Source organism: Ctenopharyngodon idella, chromosome 3 (genome assembly GCF_019924925.1).
Source record: "Ctenopharyngodon idella isolate HZGC_01 chromosome 3, HZGC01, whole genome shotgun sequence".
Classification (NCBI taxonomy): domain Eukaryota; kingdom Metazoa; phylum Chordata; class Actinopteri; order Cypriniformes; family Xenocyprididae; genus Ctenopharyngodon; species Ctenopharyngodon idella.
In genome coordinates, this window is record NC_067222.1 from 51,082,406 (window position 1) to 51,089,905 (window position 7,500).

The 7,500-nt window shown below is 36.7% G+C and overlaps 1 protein-coding gene across 3 annotated transcripts in view; it reads right to left on the reverse strand.

Annotated features, from left to right (window-relative positions):
* The window catches only part of LOC127508724 (NACHT, LRR and PYD domains-containing protein 12-like), a 506,035-nt gene that overhangs the window by 340,221 nt on the left and 158,314 nt on the right, over positions 1-7,500 (reverse strand). Inside the window, exon 11 of one of the 3 annotated variants that reach the window (XM_051886995.1) lies at positions 7,051-7,500. This exon is cut by the window's right edge and continues 573 nt beyond it. The exons of 1 other annotated variant lie outside the window; for it this stretch is intronic. The gene's annotated coding sequence lies outside the window, so the exon portion shown is untranslated. Of the gene's footprint in view, positions 1-7,050 lie in introns of those variants that run through there. One more of the 3 variants, XM_051886993.1, reaches the window with a different exon arrangement.

The window sequence follows — 7,500 nt, forward strand, 5'->3', positions numbered from 1 at the left end:
TGGAGAGATTCTGTATGAAGGAATGGTCTCTGATCTCGTCAGGTGTTCTCCAAACTCATCAGGCAATATAGGAGAAGACTCAGAGCTGTTATCTTGGGAAAAGGAGGTTGCAAAAAGTATTGAATAAAAGGGTGCCAATCAGGGATGTGCACAGACATTTTGGGGGGCAGGGGCTCAAGTGGAATAAAGGGCACTTCTCATAATTATTTATTTTTTTAAAAAAGAAAATGTTAAATATATTAACACAACTCTGACTTCCTTACCAAATTATTTTAATTCCCTCACACTCACGCAATTGTTTCATACTCCACAGATTTCTCTGAAATAATCAGTTCACACAGAGACCATGGTCTCCTTTAGTGTTCACTAGGTTTATCACAAGAACAAAGGAAACTCAATGTGCATGTTTTCTACGCTACTATTTTCAAGTATCTAGTGGACAATTTTGAGATTTTGGTCTATTTTTGCTTCCATGTCTTCTTTTACACTAATGGAAAGAAAACGTCCAAAATACACATTTAGATGGTGTTTGTTTTAAGCCTACTACCCTCCGTCTGTTTGCATCTGTATAGATTTCTTCTAAATTAACCAAAACAAGCTAATCTGCATATTTAAACACATCAAGAGCCTTTTCCCCTGAAATGTTATGTATTATAACAAATGCCTGCAGAGGGCGCCAAAAGCCTGATGATTGTTGTTGTTACACAGCATAATCAAATCCTTGTTTTTGACCAAACAGCATTTAATTAAAAATATAATATTAATTTAAAATATTATTATTATTATTATTATTATTATAATTGGACACTTCTTTGTGACAGAAATGCTACAGCCACTGTAATTTCTTGAACAAGAATATGCGGACATCAAACATGCGCACTCAGAGCGAGGCTTTAAACTTTTATTGATGTATTCTCCTGTGTAAGCGTAGCTTTAAAAGGATATATGCAATGCTGTATTATGATTTTTTAATGGTTTTAATAAATCATGCATCCTTAGAAAACTGTCTAATAATGTGGTTCATGAATTCGCGTCCGTGGAATGCTCCTCTTCCGGTATTGACAGCCCTACAGATATCTTTACCATGGTTCAAAACGCAATGCAGAGCACATTAAAATAATTGAAATTATAATATGACGCCTATCAAATCAGGCAAACGCATTGCTGGTCAAATTATTAATGCGGCGTTAAACGTATAAATAATGTCAGCCTTAAATCGCCAAAACTTTCACATGTTTGTGAACATACATAGGCTACCTGAAAGAGATGCACAGGATTCATCTAGGGCTATTTTACTTTTTCGCTTCTCATCAATAGACAACTGTTGTCTTTTCCCGGTTTTCAGGCAGCAGCAAACATCACTTAGTTTGCTGACATTTTGTTCATTGATTATAAACTCAAAGGTAAATTCTGTCACTATTCAGACAGTAATTGTTTCTCACGTGGACATCTGGCACCTCATTGATAAATCTCATGCATTTAGATGGTGTTTTATTTACGGTGTTAGTTCTGCATTCCTATGAACATGGGAAAGTGCTGCCCATATGGTCAGTCACATGGTTACATTAAAAAATACAAAAACAACAAAAAAGTTAAAATGGTTTTCTGTCTTGCGTTGTCACTCAAAATGATAAATGCCGTTTTAAAATTTTTCTTTGCTCTAAGCGGCTCCCACTTCTTGTGTCAGGTGGTGCTGTGATAATGTACTTTAGGCTAAGTAAAGTATGACAGAATTTATATTTTTAAACTATCTTTCACTTTAAAGGATTAGTTCATTTCAGAATTAAAGTTTCCTGATAATTTACTCACCCCCATGTCATCCAGGATGTTCAAGTCTTTCTTTCTTCAGTGGAAAAGAAATGAACATTCCAGGATTTTTCTCCATATAGTGGACTTCACTGGGGTTCAACGGGTTGAAGGTCCAAATGTCAGTTTCAGTGCAGCTTCAAAGAGCTCTACACGATCCCAGACGAGGAATAAGAGTCTTATCTAGAGAAACCATCGGACATTTTCTAAAAAATAAAAATTTCACCACAAATGTCCGTCTAGCGCTAGCAACCACAACTTCACGAATTACGTAAGAAAGGCATGAACATCTTTGGTCACATGGGGGTCAGGAAATTATCAGGAAATTTTAATTCTGAAGTGAACTAATCCTTCGAAGCTTAAAAACATACCTAATAAGTTTGCGGTTCCCATCTGTACACCACATGGCATTAGGTGCTGGAACAGAAAACTGTCGACGCCTCAATGTGTGTAGAGACGAGGCTCATAGCTGTGCTCCCTGTGGATCCACTCTCCGTAGGGACTCGCACACTCTTTCAACTAATATAATAAAAGTGAAAAATGAACTGAAACCATTCTTAATCTTACCTGTATAAAATCTCTGACTACTGAAGATCAAATCTGCCAGTTTCAGGAGTTACTTTATTTAATGGTGTCTACTGTAGAAGTATGGCCAATTAATGCAATAATTAGTATTTTACATTAAGATGAACAAGTTTAACACCTCTTGAGCTCAAGTGTCCATGCATCATACGGTAGCCGGAGTTGGGCTCGAGGTTCTGGATTTCTGCTACAGTTCTGTCCAGATCATCATGTGATATGTCTGTGTGTAGGTCAGACTCTCTGCAGTAATGGGCAAACAATGGTATGGCAACTAAAAGAAAAACAGTTAATCTCAAAGACAGGAACTAGTTCCAAATTCATTTAGAAAGAACAATTTCAAGTAAGCAAGTTTTATCATATTTATAAAATACAGATGCATTATAAAATTATAAAGTGAGCTGCGTCTCATTTCAGAGGCTGCGTCCTCCGGAGGTCTCATTTGAAGGCTGCATACGTCATCAAGGATGTCTTATTTAAGAAAAGTAACCGTGATAAAATTGACTGATATTCATTGTGAGGTGTAAAATACTGTCTTTCTTTCTAACGGTTATTTTTCTTAAATGATGCGGCCTTCAAAGGGTGCAGCCCCTGAATTGGGACACAGACATTGTTGAAAAATCTCTCGGCTTCCGTGTCCCGAACGAAGCGTGTTGACGGGCGGCTCTTGCTCTGGGTGATGTGTGTGCGCACGCCTATCAGAGAGAAGAGCCTATACAAGGAATTACGTCCTTTATTACGTGATAAAGGGCCATACAAAAAACAGCGAGACTTGTCCACAACCGGAAGTAGTAACTGTCTCGCTTGTGTTTTGAAACTTTGTCCATGTTTAGCGTGAGAATGCAGCTCTTCAACAGTGTCAGTAAGTCAGAATGCATGAAATAGCATTACACCCCCTTTAACTTCTAGTGCCTCTACTACAGTAAATTAACCCCTGCTTTCATAGACAATTCCTACATTCGTCCCAGACTAAAATGCTAATTTGAGTTATCTTTACTGAAAATATCTTGAAATATGTCAGTGCCACTGTTTTGTCTCAAGATACACACCAGTAATGTTTTTTCTGAGGCATTTTTATTAAAGCTGCTTAAATATCTTAGTTCTGGCTTAAGCTGTGCCCTGTCTGTGAAACCGGCCTTGAAGAGCTAGGAACAGAAACCTGTTTGGATACAAAGATGAAGACTAACTGGTGACACTTTACAATGAGCTTCATTAGTTAACATTAGTTAACTACATTAGGTAACATGAACTAATAATGAACTAAGCTTACACAGCATTTATTAATCTTTATGTCGTAATGTTCTCTTTAATCGTAATGTTAATTTCAACATTTACTAATACATTATTAAAATCTTGTTAACATTACTTAATGTGAACTAACATGAACAAACAATGAACAACTGTATTTTCATTAACTTTAACAAAGATTAGTAAATACAGTAACAAATGTATCGCTCATGGTCAGTTCATGTTAGTTAATACATTAACTAATGTTTAATTAATGAACCTTATTGTAAAGTGTTACAGACTGAAGGGCTTTAATTCACACCAAACTGCGCAGAGCTTTTCTGACAGAAAAACTCTTATCAGACGTACAGTGTTCTTGTTGTGGATGATACATTTACACTTTCATTACAAACGTTTGTATTGTAACACGTTTATAAAAAGCTCTTGTTTACGCTGCATTTATAATGTTTGACCAGCAGGTGTCACTAGCGTACGGTGATTCAAGAGCTTTAGTGAATCATTTGGTGAATCGGATTAAGGATCAACTGATTCGGAGTTTTGAAAAGCTTCATTTTCCCCATAACTACAGTTTCGCAGCATCCCCTGCAAACTAGAGGTCGACCAATATATCGGTCGGCCGATATATCGGGCCGATATTTGTCTTTTTTTAATATATCGACATCGGCCGATATCCGTGTTTAGTAGTGCCGATTTAAAGCCAGGCACATCCACGGGCAGACCTGTGTTATTGGTGCGGTGGAATGTGCTGCTGCCGCATGTGAATTGAAACTTTTGGAAGATTCAACAACAGTCCTGGGAGATAAAGGTAGCCTAAGGCTTAAATTCTGATATTTCAAAGTCCTATGGCCATATATTTACTATATATTACTAGTAAACTATAAAGTGTTGCTTCACTTAGTGAAAGAAACAACGGATAGCATAGAACCGTCGGGAACTGGCATAATGCTACAGCTGGTTGAAGGTTCGCTTACTTGTAGTTAACTTTAAGGACTGTAGTCTAAAACTACCAGCAGCTTGCTTGCTAACATATTAGCCCCAATGTTATAAGTTCTGTTTTATTTTTCCTGTATCGGAGTCGGAGAATTTCACTCTGTGCTTGGGGTGGAGAAGGCGGCAGCTCTCACAAACACTGCAGCGTGATTGAGGGCTACGTTACTCCGACAAATATCGGCAATATTAAGAGGGTTTGGCATTTCCAATTAATGTAAGCCTGTTACATTCTTCTAGTCTATTATTATTACTATTAGGTAAGCTACTTTTATTATTAAATTAATAATATTATAAATTTGCCCCGCAATAATTTCACAGCGCATCACCGCATAACTGACGTGCTGTGAGGATAATAAAAGATTAGGCTATCGGCTCCTCTTTGAAAATGTTTTAAACATTTTTTAGGTCTATTATACAATGAATTAGACCTATAATTATAATTATTAACAGTCTATAATATTTCCTAACACTGCAGTCATAAATGAAAATTAAGAGCAGCTTTAGGCTACTCCATGCACCAACTTTAAAAAAAACAACAAAAAAAACAAGCTGTTTAACACGAAATACTATTTTTCTCATTTGTTTCACTATATGTACGGGCCACAAGAGAAATAATGGAATAAATTAAGACAGTTATATACCGTTATCAGCGTATTATGTTGAAATCTGTCTCTGAGAGAAAATGCTCCGTTAATGCAGCGTCAGGCAGCTCCGTCACTTTTACTTTCACTTTGAATACTGACCGAGGATAAGCTTTTACCGGCATAACTTTTCCGGAAAGTTTGCACGTTGCTTTTTGTGTGATATCCATTGACAATAGCCGGGTTTCCATCCAACTTTGCATTAATGAAAATTCAGCTCAGTCTGAAAATTCAGCGCATCTGCATGTGTTTCCATCATCTGTGTAATGCGAAATGGACATCAGCCTAATAAAGTGATGTGTTCCGACCAATGACTATATATATATATATGTCGCACAGTTATGATCCTCATTAAACCTGTCTAACGTTAACCGTCAAGAATGTCAGAAATCACTGAGAGTTTAGCACTGTCCTTGCATACAAGGCTGTGCAACATGACAAAGTTTTTAATTGATTTTTATTTATAAAGTTGTATTTATTTTTGTTTAAATGTATATTTAAGTTTACATTTATGTTCCAACAAACTTGAAAAATTCTGCTTGATAAATGCTCTAAAACCTTTATGTAAGTCAAGTCAGTGTTCAATAAATGATGTTAAGTTTAGAAATGTTGTGCATCCACTTATTATTAGTGTGACATTTTAGCATGCAAATGAAGAGGAAAACTTCAAGATATCGGCCCTAAAAATCAGCAGCACATATCGGCCATCGGCTGACCCTGACCTCTAAACATCGGCATCGGTTATAGAAAAACCCATATCGGTCGATCTCTACTGCAAACGAGTGATAATTGATAACGCTCAGAATGGCCCATATGTGACTTACCTTATTCCATATTCACGCTTTCGACGACGTATGGTCCTCTCCGAAACGCCAAACAATCTTTCCGCAGCCTTTACACCTCTCATTAAAGACGTCTCGATGGTCTCTGCTGGAATATTTTGAGTCGGTCTCTCTGGCAATGGCTTTCTTCTGACTCTTTGACCTGCAGTTGCCTCAGTACCTCCTGCAGGTTTGCAATCGCAACGCTGTTGACCTCGGTGTCTGTAGGGGGCGATATTTCCCCCATTCTCTCAAGGAGATATTCCACTGTTGACTCCACAACATTGTCATTAAATCTTCCCAAGAACACATCTTGGAGAGGGCACGCAGATCTGAAATTACACCGTGAAAAGCCGCAGTGCTGCTCATCGTCACATATCTTCATCTCTTCCGCCTCAAAGCTCCGCCCACTCTACTTGATTGACAGTTGATTTGATTTATCATTTGAGCATTGAATTATATGAAAATTATATGAAAATTAAAAATCAAATACAAATGAGTTTTAATTTGATTATTGATACAGTTCCTGCTTCCCCGAATGAGGAAATGAAATTGCATTTGAGAATTTGATTTATCATTTAAGCAGCTGTTTTGAAACTTTGATTTATTATTTGATCTTTTAAAGCATTTGAATTTTCATTTTAATTTTGTTAGGAAAAAACTTTAACAGCTTTTCTCCTACTATATAGTAGAGAAGTAGGCGGAGTGTCACAACTCTCACATTTAACGGCTCTGACGAATAGTTGTTCTCACTGTCCAATGACAGCGTGTGTTACATTTACAAGTGGCAGAGGATTGGCTCTTCAAACTGAGGTGAAAGTTGATTGGTTGCTCCACGTGTGTCCTGACCAATGGCATTTTTAACTCGATTGACAAATGGATAAAGAAAAGCTATTGGCAAATGCTTTTTAAAAAGTGATTTAAAATGATTTATTAATGTACTTTTTATTGTTCTGTTAATCTACGTTTTAAAACATGAATCAAATAAACAGTTTTAAATTTGTGTATTTATTCATACATTTAAAAATGTCCATTTATGTTTGAATGATTAAATTGATAAATTGATTCTTCATGTTATTTTTCAGTGGGTTAGTGGATCTAAATCTTTAAGTGTCACTCCTGCTCCTCATAACGACACCACATGACACAATATACATGTACACTGCAGTTCAACATTTACTACAATATTTCAACATTTATTTAATCATGTGATTTTTAGTCATTAACACACACACACACACACACACACTCACACACTCACACAAACACACACACACTCTCTCACACTCACACACACACACACACACTCATTTATTGTGTCATGATATTTCAGTATTAATGTAATGAAGGGACTCTATTTCATCTCACTGTCACTGATTCATCATGAGCTCAAAGCATTATGGGTAGAATCTCTC